Raw genomic sequence first — 15292 nt, 5'->3', positions numbered from 1 at the left:
TTGTTAGATCTTCAGGTTAGGATCTTTCGTTTTGTTTTCTTTATTGAATTTATGTTTATGCTAACCGAACAAATAATTATCTGCGTAGGTTAGGGTTGACAGCATGAATTTACATTGTCATGGATGACAGCCACAACATTCTTTCTTTTCATATATTTCAAAGAAATTTTACTTTAGTGACAAACAATTTGTCACTAAAAGTGAGATGTCCATATATAAAACTATAGATACTGTCGAATTGTACATATAAACAATGCTTGTGGTACAAGTAAACCATTAATAATGTCTTAGAAAATCGAGTTTTATCTCAGTCACCATTAATTGTCCTAACACCCTATATTTATACTGGATATGTACCATAAAGTTACTTCTTTCCCTCTGTAAGCCATATCAAAAGTTAAAAATAATTCCTTTAATAAAATATAGGTGATATATTTTTATACGGGGTTGAACAAGTTTATTAACCTTTAAGCTTGTTACAAACTTAATTAGAAAACTAAACCAAACAAACTAATAGCATAAATAACAAAGAGAAGGAACCAAAGTGAGTAACCAATTTTAGATAAGAGGAAGCAACCAATGAGAGAACCGTCCAAGCAAAAGAACCATTTTTCGATACGCGAAGAGCAAGTTTAAACAACAAGAAGAGACTGCGAAATCCCAGCAGTGACAGTGATGGCATCCTCAAGAAGCCCCTACACTGCCACCTACTCATAATTATATTAAAAAAGAAAAAAATATATACAAGAGGGGGTTAAACCAAAATTCTAAAAAAAAAAATTCAAAAGCAAAATAAAATATGAAAAAAGAAAAAAAAATAAGAAAAAGAGAACTGGTCCTAAAGGAAAAATGTGTAGCTCGGCCACCCGTCGAATCTGGAGGAGGACCCCTACCCAAAGTTTGATAGGCATTCTTTGTGATTTTCTTTGTCTCACACTCTTTTAGGATAGACATTCATTTCATTTTTGTCTTTTCGAGTTTAAGTTTTATGTTTTCTTATGATCAAATTTTACATAGAAATTATCGCACTTTACATATTGCATTTTGTTTGCTGGTATGTGAATTTTTGGTCTCTTGTATTACAATATCACATGCTATAACCATGTAAAAATTGTGTGTCTCTCTCTTTATTACTCCATCTGTCTCAAATTAGGTGACATACTCCATCCGTCTTAAATTAGATGACATCTTTCTTAATTTCTTTTGTCTCTTTTATACCAATACAATATTTATTATTTTTTTCCAAAAACATACCCTTTATTTATTTCATTTCAATTATCTTTAACTTTTTGCCTTTCAAAAAAAATATTACCTTTAACTTTTTCACTAACTAAAGTCAAAAAGAGTGTTTAATAAGTAGATGACACGTATTTTACTATTAAAATCAACAATATTAATTATTCGGAAAACTAAAATATAACAGACGGGAAGGAGTAGTAAAGAGTAATCATTAATGAAGTTTGATAATATCATTTATTTATATAGATACACATTTCACAAGACAAGGTAGTGTAAAATATTCAAACGATGTAATCATGTTCAATTTAAGTTATGGCTTAAACTTCACCCCTCGGACATTAATATTTCTTGGGGGTAAACTTTTTCCTATCATTGGACTTGATTCTTATAACTACTAAGTTTCTTTGTCTTCTTCTAGTTTGCACTAAAACTGAGAGTGACCATATTAATTTTTAATTATACCTTACTTTTATCTGCTTAAGCATTGAAATTCTTTTATGCCTTATAGATTTCCAATTTTTCAATTTTTTTTTGCAGTCAAGATGTTGCAAGCCTTCAAACGACTGTGGTTTTACTTATCAGAATTCAACAGCTTGGATGAAGATAGGAAATGTTAGTCATAACAACCCTGACTGTGATGAATGGAATAACGATCCAAACATTCTATGCTTCGAATGTCAATCTTGCAAGGTTGGCTTACTTGAAACCCTCAAGACTAATTGGGAGAACGTGCATCTAGTCAATCTTATATTACTTATGTTGATGTGCATGTTGATCTGTGTCGGTATAAATATAACCAAGGATAACAAGACGGACAAGCAAAAGAGTAAAAAATCTAATATTGATCTACCTTCATGAGTGATCCATCACAGACCAAAACTTAGAAAATGTTTAAAAGTACAATGACGACAGACATTGTCTCTTGGTAGTATATGTGAATGATCCTTGTAATTTTTACGATTAAAATAATGACTTAAAACAATAAGAATTAAAAAGTAAATATGTAACTTGTATTGAACGAACATTAATCAAGTCCAATTTATTCGTGAATATGAAAAATATCATAAGATTTTATGTATTAATTCACAATGGACCACTTATAAAGGTGGTTCCTCGAAAATTCATCTTGAAATAGATACTACGATTTTTAATAATGATTCAATATTACTAGCAAGTATCTTAGATTTAGGTATGTTTTGGGGGAGCTTAATATATCTCTCATCATGGGCAAGTGTTGGTGAGCAAAAATTAAACAAAATGGTAATATCTTGGAAGAAAAAATTAAAAATTGTCTATTGTTGTTCCAGTAGATGGCGGTGGATCATCCCAGAGGAAAGAGTGCCATTACATGAGAGAGAATTGTGTGTGAAACCTACTATTGTCGGTATTATTATAATCATTGACTTACACCATCCATCATATAAAAATGTAAATTCAGATTCACCCAGGGGTGGGAGAAGTATTAAACTCTCCCATCCTAGGAGATGTGATGACAAATTTGCTAAGTGCACCAAACCGTTCAAATAATATAGTAGTATGATTATGGTCTTGTCAATGATTGTTGACTATGCTATTTACTAAACTTATTATGAAAAATACTTATTTGAGGGGAGTTTGTAAGATTTGATTGTTGTGGTGAAAAAGAAAATAAGGTTTTATTTTTATAGAAGATAAACTAGCCCACCAAAATTGGTACATTGAAAAATCGAACTTGAGACCTTGAGGAGGAACACACTCCAAGATCACAAGACAACACCATCAGACCAACATGTGGATTGTTCATTCAAAGTTTTAGCGTTGGCTAGGATTCGAATCCTCTCTACCTCTTTGTTGGACTAATGAAAAATTCATACCAATTATCATCTAAGTGTGAATATATGCCTTGTCAGGAAATGGGCGTCCATTGGCATAGGCCGAGGGTGCGACGACCTAGGGCCCATGTCGGTAGGGGGCTCAATTATTATTTTTTTTAAGGAGGGGGAAGTATATCGAAATATTTGGTTTATGGGAAGTATATAGAATTCTGCTCTTCTCCCAACGTGTTTTGCTCACTCCCAACCAAACTTCCCAAAATACCCCTGCGTGAGTTAACTCACGCTGGGTATAACACCCGCCTGAGTTAACTCACACATGTGTTAAACATGAAAAAACAACTACGTGAGTTAACTCACGCAGGTGTTAAACATGAAAAAACATTCGCTTGAGTTAACTCACGTTGGGTATTACACCGGTGTGATTTAACTCACGTAGGGGTATTTTGGAAAGTTTGGTTTGGAGTGAGCAAAGAGTGTTGGGAGAAGAGCAGAATTCAAGTATGTATATATATATATATATATATATATATATATATATATATATATATATATATATATATATATATATATATATATATCAATCTTCACTGAAATGTCCCAAACATTGACATGATGAAGGATTGTGCTGAAGTATGTTAATGTTTTTGTCCTTTTAGTGTGATTTGCTATATATACCCCCATATTGCACACAAATTTCTATATACACCCTCCCTGTAAAAAAATTTGGTTGTTCTTAATAATGTGCCAAAAATTTATTATCGAAGAAATTAGTGATATTTTTATGGGTCCTTTGTTCCTAATAATGTGCCTCAGTAATATTAAAAATATTGGTGATATTTATTATCCAAGAAATTGAGATAATTTTCATAACAAAACAAATTATATTTTAGGTGAAAATTTGCTTGTTATAGAAATTAATCTTTATCTTTACTTTCGAAGGTTAAAAAAAATAAATTATATCAATATTGTAATGTCAATTTTCTTGAATTGATTGAATGGATTGCAGAATTGCATTTGATAATGCAAGATCATGCGAGATACATTCATGATCATGAAACCAATGTGAGATGCATTTGAGATAATGTGGCCCACTCAGCTTTTTTTGTTCTCTGGTTCTTTTTTTATCAATAGCCGCATTCGACATACGATGTTTTGGGCTGCCAGCATAACTGAGATATCAACCGTCAAAATTAATGCGTGTCTCATCAATTTCAATGAGAAAATTTAGTATCATAAGTGTGATAAAATTATTGATATAAGTTATTAAGTGTGATAAAATTCACCATCGAAGGTACACTTTTAACAACCGTCTAACATTGATTTTGTATCATCATAATAAACTTGTTAGAGATGCATATAGCATACAAAAAGAGAAATGATGTACTTTTAGCATACAAAGGAGTTCTTGTATCTATCATTTATCTAAAAAGTCTAACACTAATTTTGTATCATATATTGTTGTTGTTATCAGTTTAACATTGGACAATTTTCCGTTTTAAAATTTAATTAATTATGCGTTGATATACTTTTATTTTTTTTAGTGTTATTATTATTAGGTGTTAAAATTTCAGTCTCTATCTTTCAGAAGCTAAAATTTCATTCTATTTCGCAGGTGTTATTGTTCTTTACTTCTACAATATTTTATTTTGTTTTGGTATATATGGAGTATTTTATTTATTTTTAGATTTTGCCTAAAAAAAATTATTTGATAGTGAAAAACGAAAAAAAAAAAACGAAATGAAGCGCTAATAAAAACACAACAATGAGCTAAAAAAATTTATGATGTAATATGTAAGAGGCCCTTTTCTATTATTATGTCTAAGACCAGTAAAACTCTAGGAACTTTGGTTTTGATGATTGATAATAGATGTCCTCGAAGAACAACAATGCAAAAATCGAAAAAGAAGATTTAATCCTTGATAGGTTTCATAGGCGCTTTTTAGTCCTATCTCATGGTTTCTCGATTTCTATCTCATTCTTATATTCTTGCTCACCGCTCTTATAAGCTCCTTATTCTTCTATTCTAACTTTGTTGATTTCAAAGGCATTGAACCTTGGTTGCAGAAAAATAAATTAACAATAACGTCAATCGGAGTACGATTCAGGACAACGACAATTTTGCTCTAATTTTCATTCAATTTTTTTAATGATACTCTTGATGAATTTGTGTTCTTGATGTTCATTGCTATTATGGGTTGTCATCAAAATTGGAGTTTGCATGTGATGACATATTTGGGGTTGAATCTTTTAGCTTCATCGAACATTACCAGACATGTTAACCATAATGGCATCCATAAGATCAATGCCACAACCACAATGAAGACATCAAAGAAATCCAATGTAATGTAATGTATCTACGCAAGCTAAACATCATAGAAATCCAATGTATCCACACAAGCTAGACATCAAAGAAATCCAATCGATCAATGCTCCACAAGACCGCAAACCTACTTAGTGGTTTTCTGTTTCTTAGCCTTCTTTTCCTTCTCATCATTCTTTATAACTGCACCAAGTTCCTTTTGTGCATGCAGCATTCCAGCCCCAACATCAGTCATTATTTCCCTTGTCACAACAGCTAAAAAATTATCTTCCACCAGATATGCATCAATATAATCACACACCTTCTTTACTTCATCATCATCATTCACAGAACTTGCAAGCACTACAACAATTATGATCTACTACAACACCACTTTCAAAGGACTAAAAAAAAACCGTTTTATAATATGGCTAAGACAACAAAATTATTATTGGTGTAGTCTTAGTTGTTCTCAATAATAATCAGAAAAGGTTTTATTTTTAATACTATTTAATTCTTTTATTTTTACTTTTTAATGCTTTTTAATACTATTATTTTTTACTTTTCATCTTTTTATTTCAGATCTATTTTTCATTTCACGTTCACACCACCCTCTCACATGGAACCGCTTGTTTAGTATCGCTTAACAAGAACCGCTTAACCTGAATCACTTAATCTGATTCGCTTCATCCTCACATCTTCATCAGAATCGTTGTTCATTGCAATCGCTCTGCTCAAGTTCTTCATCGCAGTCGAATTACATTCTAACGACTCTGAGATAGAATTCGTATCTACACTGATTTCTCTACTCGAATTTGCTAATCTCACTCTCGTGTATCCATTTCTTGCGAATTGTTACGTAAACGTGGTATGTAGTTCCTTTGGGTATCTAATTTGTGATAGCAACAATGTTTAGGGTTTTGATTTTCTTATTTGATGCAACAATTCTTCAATCTTTTTACTGATTTTTAGTTAATTCTTAACGTTGAAATTTTTAGGTTAGTTCTGATTTAATATTTCTAGACTTGATGTGGTATTGCGGTGTTTAAGCTAAGCTGATTTGAAACTAAATCTAATTCTTACCTTTGACATTTCTAGGTTAATTCTGATTTGATGCAATCGATATTTCTAATTTGATTTTAACTTTTAAGTTGATCCTTAACTTTGCTTAAACAATTGACATTTTTAGGTTGATCTGATTTGATAAAATCAACAATTTCTTCCTTTTCTGCTTTGTTTTTGTTGATTAGAAGAAAATTATATGAAATGAGAATAAGAATTGTGATGTTTATGTTTGCTTGAATGAAAATAATTGTAAGTTTTTGTTTTTTGTTTTGTTGGTTTATTTGTGGATGATTGAACACAATTTAAATTTTCTCGTAGAATCCATTGCGCTTCTGATTTATCCGCCTATTCTTCACAGAGCATTTGTGTCAACCATCCGCATCTCTTGTGAGTTAGGTTTGTTCACTCAGTCATGTTTATTAAGTTTCCAATGTTGCTGCATTTTGATTAGTTTGGTTACTTTAGAAAAATTGAAATATATTCAATGGCTAGATAAATCGTCTCTAAATTGAGCTAAGTAGTTTACTCCTTGCGGTTGCAATGAATTGGACTTTTTGATGCCTTTATTATATTATTGTCTAGTTAGGAATTATGTTGAAGGTCCTTTTTTTAGAGTGCTAGAGCTAAAAACTTCCCATTTTAAGGTATTTTTGTGTATTCATGTTGATTTTTTATGTTTTGGGATGAACTACCTTTGTTTGTTATACAATTGGATTCCTCGTGCATTATGGAATTTGTGCCAGTAATCATCCTTCATAATCACATTATACTTTAAATATATAATTTGACTAGTTACCACAATCTAATTTACTTCATTTTCTAGAGGGGCTTGGATGAATCTGTGAGTGGTCGTACAAATTATGGATGGTCCATGTTAGATAGTGGTGGCATTGATGATGTTACCCTTTTGAACCTGAGATTCGAACCATTTTTTGGGCACTGTTTGTTGATAGTGTACTATGCTATATATTGTACCATTTTCAAGTTGACAAGTGTCGCGTCATTTTTCGGAGATCAAGGCTATTTGATTAGCTTTTTGACTCACTTGATTATTTCACGACTGAACATTTAATTTTTAAGAAAAAGGGGAAAAAAGTTCAAACACCCCATTTTTGAAAAGATTTAGGGTTCGGGGGTTAGTTACATAAAGGGAAGGTGTTAGCACCCTTTATGTCCGTAGTACTCTACGGGAACCTTTTGATTTTATTTAATTAATGTGCTATAACTTGCTTATTTTTTATGAAAAAAAGAAATTGAAATGATTAAAAAAGGGAAGACCTAATTATCTACATTTTATTGATTTGGAAGGACGAGTGTCCTCTGCCTACGTACCCGTGAGGGATCAAAACCTCGTAGTTCGGGGTTAAAAAACTGACGTTTGATTTGTTTTTGTGTTTTTTATTAGTTTTGAAAAAGGTTTTGAAATGAAAAGTCAAATGGCAAAAGGGAATTGGTTTGTGTTTTTTAATTTGAAAGAAAATGGACTCAAAATAAGTTAAATTGATTGATATTTGATTAAGAAAAGAAAATAAAAAAAGGACGTCACTTGATTTAGGATCAAGGTTTATTTATGAAAATATTTTTGTGTTTTGAAATATTTGCATGTTTTTGTTGTTTTTGAATGATAAACTAACGGAGCGGAAAAAATAAAAGCGTAAGGACTTCGTGGTGACGTTGGATCACCACAAAGACCATTAACCTAAACTAGAGAGCATAAAAATAAAACATACACCCACACACACCCACACACGCACACATGCACCTAAAGCTATTACATTAAGCCTATTTACATTCTAAGGTCTGCAATAAAATAAATAAATTACATTAAACCTATATTTACATCCTAAAGGCTGCGGAAAAATAAATATGCATGATTAATTTACATTAAGCCTAAATATACATTCTTAATCCCATGCGATGTCAATAAATATGGACAACTAAATGAATGATGCCTAATCTAAAAAACATAAGATAATAAAAATGCAAAGGAAATGCAAATATTTTACATCGACCTAATGTACATGCTAAATCCATGCGATAAAATAGAAATGACATGAAATAAATATGGACAGATCATTGAATGATAAATATGCAAGAGAGCAGCCACGACAAACACAACAGAAGCACATCGAAGCACCACAACAGGGAAAGCTAATAAAAACGGAAGGGGCGGCAAGCAATTGGTAATTTGAATTGGAATTGAAACAGAGTGACGCAGCAACAAGTAATGTACTGGAATCAAAATATATATGTCATAGACGTAGTAATACGATGGGAACCCAATTATATATGTAGCGATGGAGAATAACTAGAGCTGAGAATCAAAGCAAGTAAACTCTATAGTCAATATATGGGTTGCTGGCAGCTCAAACATGAGAAGTTAGATCTGCAAAGTGGTACCCAAAAAAATTCATTTTATGCACATATAATAAGGCCATTGATAACACTAATCTATTATAGAGCCTTTTTTCAGTTTAGTGCCTAATCTAAAATACCAACACAAAGCTAAAGGCTGGTCTTTAGTTTTCACCAATAATCTTATAAAGTAATGACAAAATTAAAATCTTCTTGTAAAGATGAGGTTACTGCATCATTGATAAAAATCAAAGATAACATGAATTTGATTCATGATTAAGGCAGCAACATGAACTAGACAACAAATAAAAAGGAAAAGAAAAAAAAAACAAGGTAAATAAAAGGGTAAGGACCGGTTGGATTTTGAATTGAAAAAAATAGGAAAAGCAAACAAATTAAAAAAGAGAATGGATCATAAGGAAGTAATAAAAGAATCATGTATATGAAGTATGAATGTAAGAAGAAAAAAAAAGAGTGGAATATGTGTGTGTTGAAATTCATAGCGTGGATAATAATGGTATGAAAAGGTTCAGGGAAGTAATAAAAAAGCATGTATGTGGAATATGGATGAGTGAAATATGTGTGTGATGTGTTGGTTTTAACCTGTTTTTTGAAGGAAAAAACGAAAATGAATGTGCCAAAGAAAAGCTGCTATCGCCCCCCTCTCCCGGTCCTGTGAAACTGTGTTTATAGCATTAGGGTTTGTTCAAGAGAAGCAACAAAATTGCCTTGGCTTGGGGATAAACTCTACAGATTGAGTGTGATGTGACAGGCTGTTTTGGATTGAGACTCTTTTTGGATTTTATCAAATAATAATAATAAAAATAATTAAAATGAAAAATGAAAAAATAAAATAAATAAGAATAAAAAAAAGATTATGCTGATTTGGACATTTTGGACTTATCTAGAAAAAATGAAATAATTAAATAAATAAAGACCAAATAGAATAAAATTAAAATTAAATGATTTTTTTTAAAAAAAAAAGAATAAAAGATGGAAATTTTAACTAAAAATAAAAAAAAATAAAAGAGAAGAGGACCCGACTCGGAACTAAAAATGAGGTATTTTAAAATACCTCTCTGCCGAATTTTCCACTGAAAAGTCAAAGACTGATCGGGGCCAAAGGACACGTGTTAATGAATGAATGCAGGATCCTTAGGTCAAAAATTGGGGTATGACAACAAGCTTTAATTTTGGGTTCAGCTCTTTTGAGCTTGACTTGGCTTGTCTTTGGTTAAGCTTAAAGTTTCTATAATCTACAATCAAGTCCTCTAGAATTTATTGCTTGTTGTCACCATTTTTTTTAAAAAAAATAATATTTTAAAACTTTTCTTTTCAACAAAAACATTTAGAAACTTAAATGACTGATCAGTGAATAAGCAAGTTATACATACTATAAATGAGCAGGTTAGAGATATAATAATGAAAAGTGATCCATTTTTTTTATCTCTAAAATCTATGACAACGGTTTTTAGTTGTCTTTCAATAGCAAAGTTCTATGTGTTGTATTTTCCTGTATGCAGCAAAAGCGTTATCAAACGAAATGGCAATGCCTAAGACTACCACAGAGAGAAAAGCATTGCCGAATGCAAAGGAAACGGTTATGTCAAAAAAGGCTACGGTTTTCAGCCGTAGTTTTGACCGAAATTGTTGTTGTGAGGTTTGTTCTTGAAAAGATCAACAAATGTTTCCTTAACCGTAGTATTAGGATCTTCAATGCCATCACAAGAGCTCACAGGATTTTTCAGCAAGCTTGTCATTGAGTTTCTTCGAAAACTTTTAAGCAATCTTAACATCAAGATTCTTAGAACTTCCATCAGCAAGCTTAATAACAATGTCTTCAAAACTTCCAGCAACAACAGACTTTGAGCTAGTTTTGGGGATGAGATCAGTGCTCGTTTGATAAGCTGGAGTTTAGTCAACCCATATGATTTTGTCAAACTAACTGCGGATTCAAACACTGAATTGCTTTTTTGATATGAGGGATAACCCATAATTCGTGTGAGTTAGGCCCAACATTGTTTCGTCATCAAACCGTCAACAAACCGTTGTTACTCAGAAGCAGACACATGTATCAATATGCATTCGTTTGGTTGAGCTACCGCAAGAATATTGGCGGGAGAGAACTTTGAAGGAAATCGCGAGTGCGGTTGGCACTCCTATTGACCTTGGTGGCCCCACACGTAACCGTACCTTTGGTCACTATGCCTGCATTTTAGTGGACATTGATTTATCAAAAAGAGCATATGACGAAATTCTTGTCGAGCGGGATGGTTTTTCTTTCAAAGTGGAAGTTTACTATGAGAGGAGACCTTTATTTTGCCATCATTACTATTCTATTGGACACAATGTCACCACATGTAGGTGGTTGCACCCGCAGGCTGATAAGTCAATAATTTAGTGGTTCTTAAGTGTTTAATTTCATAGAATTTAGTTTGTTTTTAGAAATATTTTACTTCAAATTTGCTTGTTATTTTTTCAGGATCAAATATGATGAAAGATCGAGTCTTTGTGCAAAAAAAATGGATTAAGATGCATGATTAAAGCTTGCTTGAGAAGAAAGCTAGAAAGAGGGAAATTCTGCCATATTTATGTGCTAATTTGGTGCATATTTATGTGCATATTTAGTACAATTATATGTTCTGATTTGGTGCAAATTTATGTGCCGATTTAGTACAAATTTATGCTCCGATTTAGTGCAATTTTATGCTGTTTGTTTAGCTATAAATAGAGGAGCCATCAGACTTGTATAATTTATATTTTGTTCTTGGGAATTCTATGCGACAATTATTTCCATTGAATAAAAGTTCTTATTTTATATTTTATAACCCACTTGGGTTGGCCTAGTGGTATTGGCTTGGGACCTGGGAGTGTGCTCCTCCTCGAGGTCTCAGGTTCGATTCTCACTGGTTTCAATTTAGGTGGGCTAATTTAGCTTTTTCAAAAAATCGATTCTCACTGGTTTCAATTTAGGTGGGCTAATTTAGCTTTTTCAAAAAAAAAAGTTCTTATTTTATTCTTCTTTATAATTCTTCTTCATTACTTTCAACTATTTATTTTTATGTCTTTCTTCTCCATCTCCTTGTGTACGATGAACATGAGTGAGTAGACTTCTTTGTCTTGGGATTGTTGGATGAGTCTAATGACCTAACCCTATCAAACCAAGCCTAGAACCCTAATTTTAATGTGAATCTATTTTTGTAATCTAATCTCACCGTTCTTAATTCTTATTTCAAATACTAACCGAAGTATCGAAAGAAGAAGGTTTGTATTGGACATGTGAGATCAGACAAGGATTACGAAACATGAGAATAGTCTAGTAAACCTTGAGACCTTAAAGTTTTGCTCTTAATGGGTTTCAATAACGATCAACCATGAGAATAAGCGTGGTTGTTATTGAAACACACTCATTGATTTCGAGAGAAACCTTGATATGCTTTAGAGAAATAGGTCTTTAGAAATAGATTTAACATAAGATTTAGGTATTAGGGGTGGATTGTGAAAGATTTGTCATTATGACGAACCAATAATCTCGAGGCATTTTTTATTATTACTTTTCATCAATCCAGATCAAAACTTTTAAACCTTTAATCTTTCAGCTAATCACCGATAAAAAGAGAATCACAATTACATCAACTCCATGTTGGAACGATACTTTTACTACTCTGATAAAACCGTGCACTTGCGGAAATTACACATCACAGGCAGCAAAGGAAAATAATGATCGTGGGAAACAATCTATTGTGGTCGAAGCTGCTCCTCCCCCTAAACAATCACGACAACATGGTGATGTAGGGGCATCAACTTTGGCCAATGGAAGCACATGGACTTGGGTTCCGGTTCCTGTCACTTCCACATTAACTACCACTCAGAGGGTTACATCGCCTTCTGCCCCTACAACATTGGCTTTTATTTCTCAGGCAATTCTGGCTCCTATTCCATCCTCTGCTTTCATTTCTAATACACAATATTGTTTCTTCACCAATGGTTACTTCTCAGACGTCTGTCCCTGAGTCCATACTGTCTCTGTCATCCAACTCTTTCAGTTTTCCTCTTCATAATGTTTTTGACTCTATCTCTACTGATGAGTTGATGCAGACTAGACTAGTGTTGGAGGTTGTTTCCCCAGTAGCGCACGTCGACATGCATTTCGACGAAGTGGAGCGGTTGCATCGGACATCGCAGGAGGGGTTGGAGATCCCCACAGTTGATGATGTAACTGCTACGCTTTTTGATGATGTGGAACTTAATCATTCGAGCCCGCGGGAGCTGGTGGACAATCCCAAGGGTTCCCATGAGAATGTCTCAAACTCGTCCCCTGTTGAGCACAATGACATGCATGAGGTCTCTGTTAATTTGTTAAAGGTCCAAGCGGATCGTTTTGTGGAGCACAATGATATGCAATCTGACTCACACAGCTCCCCACTTGTTGACCGTACTATTGATCTTTCTTTGGTATCTCTTGAGGCCTCTAAGGGGTCCCTTGATGGGATTGGAAATGTCGAGAAAGAGGTTGTCTCTCAGGATGGTCCAGCGTAAAATGTTATGCCAGAGGTTCACGGTAATTCTAGGATTCAGCAAGACATGGAGCTATGACGCCGAGTTAAGGAGTATGATCAAAAATGTGTTGAATCACCTTCCTCCCTGTTTTAACAAGGAAACAGAAGCAACAACTAAAGAAGACCACTATGGGTAAGCCGTAAAAAACCAGTTCTACGGGTTATAATTCTACTACTGATCAATGATAGTTTTGTACTGGAATGTCCGTTGTTTTGGTAGCTCAGACACTAAAATTACCTTAAAAAACTCTCAAATTTTTCGTGAAGGTAACAGTTGTGCTGATAGGTTGGTTGCTTTGGGTCACTTGGTGTAGATTGGTTGTCGGTCTTACCTTCTGATTTGCAGCCGGACTTTAATTCGGACCGTGGTGGAATGCCTCGATTTAGATTCCCATAGGCGGTTGTCTTTATTATATTTTTGCTCTTCTTTTCTGTTATTTCGCTTTTTTGTTTTTTCATCGAGGGCTTTTCCCTAGCCCCCCTTTTGTATTTTTCCCCCCTTTTTTAATAAAATTTGAGATTGGCGGTATAGGATGAGAGTTCATCGGGATGCCAACCTAGTGGGGATGTCGTTGCTTTTCCTTGATGTCTATCCTCTCTCCTGGTTTAGCGAAATAAATATAGCTAAGAAAATGTATGTAGAGCTTAGTTAAAAAAAGTGTATTAGTAATCAATTAAGACAATTAAAAAAAATGTGGGTAAGGTGAAATTGTAACGCCCTATTTATCTATTTAATTATTTTATTGGGTTTAGAGTCTAATTATATGATTTAATTGATTATGTGGTATGTTGTTATTTTGTTAAATGGCTTTATTTTATTATTTAGTAGAATATGATTAAAAACAGAATAATTAGACTTGAAGGGCTGAATTAGAATTTAGAGGAGTTTAGTGGAATTAAGTAGAATTAAGAGAATTGGTTCAGCAAATAAGAATAGGAAAAACTAAGAGTCAGAGAGTTTTTCACGTAAAACAAGTTTTTGGGAGAAAAGGGAGGAACCAAGAGAAGAGAAGAGTCAGAGAAGAGAAAGCTTGTAGAACCTTGTAATCAACCAATCTAAGGTAAGGGTGGGATTAACTTTCTCTAATTTTAGGTTGTATAATTCTGAAATTGAGTTTAACATGTTGTTGTTTGTGAATTTGGGAATTAGGTTTTGATTTGGAATTGATTGTTGAAAAAGTAGACAATTCACTGAATTCATGATTAACTGCTGCTGTTGTTATTATGAGATGTTGTTGTTGATGATTGATGCCATGGGTAATCATAATCATAAAGCTTGCTAACATAAGTTAAGTGAATTTCACAAATCCAAGTCCAATTTGATTCAAATGAAGTTCCAGTAGGATTAAAGGTATAAACAGAGGTTAAACAAGTTAAAAGAATCATTTCGGAAGGTTCGGATTGGTCCACAAGTACACGAAACAAGAAATCAAAATGGCTGAACTGAGCCCAGTTCGCTTAAGCGAAGTCTGGTTCGCTTAAGCGAAATAGTTCCAGAAAGCTCTGGTCTATTTCGCTTGGAGCTCTCTTAAGCGAAGTTCATCAGCCCAGAAATTCAACTTTCGGGTTTCAACCCCTTTTCACCCCAAAATCCCAATTTTGATCATTGCAAACCCCAAAACGTAATCCCAAAGATGTTTATAGGTCATATATGTTTCAAAACACTTAAACATGCATAAGTTTTGAAATTGAAACATCAACTCGTCAAAAATCCACCAATTCCCCAAATTTTCACAACTTTCAACAACAACACAAACTCATCACCAATTCATCATTTCAATGATACCCATTGCATCAATTCAACAACAACATATGTCAAGATAACAACAATAACATTTGAACATGATTTCATCAACAATTCAACAACCACAACTTCATTCATCATCAATTCACATAAAAACACATTATGTTCATATATACCCATTTTGACATATAATTTCAACAACAACAACAACAACAAC

The sequence above is a fragment of the Medicago sativa genome, chromosome 6, assembly GCF_051527215.1.
Source record: "Medicago sativa cultivar Bolivia chromosome 6, Bolivia_mono, whole genome shotgun sequence".
NCBI classification, from domain to species: domain Eukaryota; kingdom Viridiplantae; phylum Streptophyta; class Magnoliopsida; order Fabales; family Fabaceae; genus Medicago; species Medicago sativa.
Note: the sequence above shows the minus strand (reverse complement) of the source record.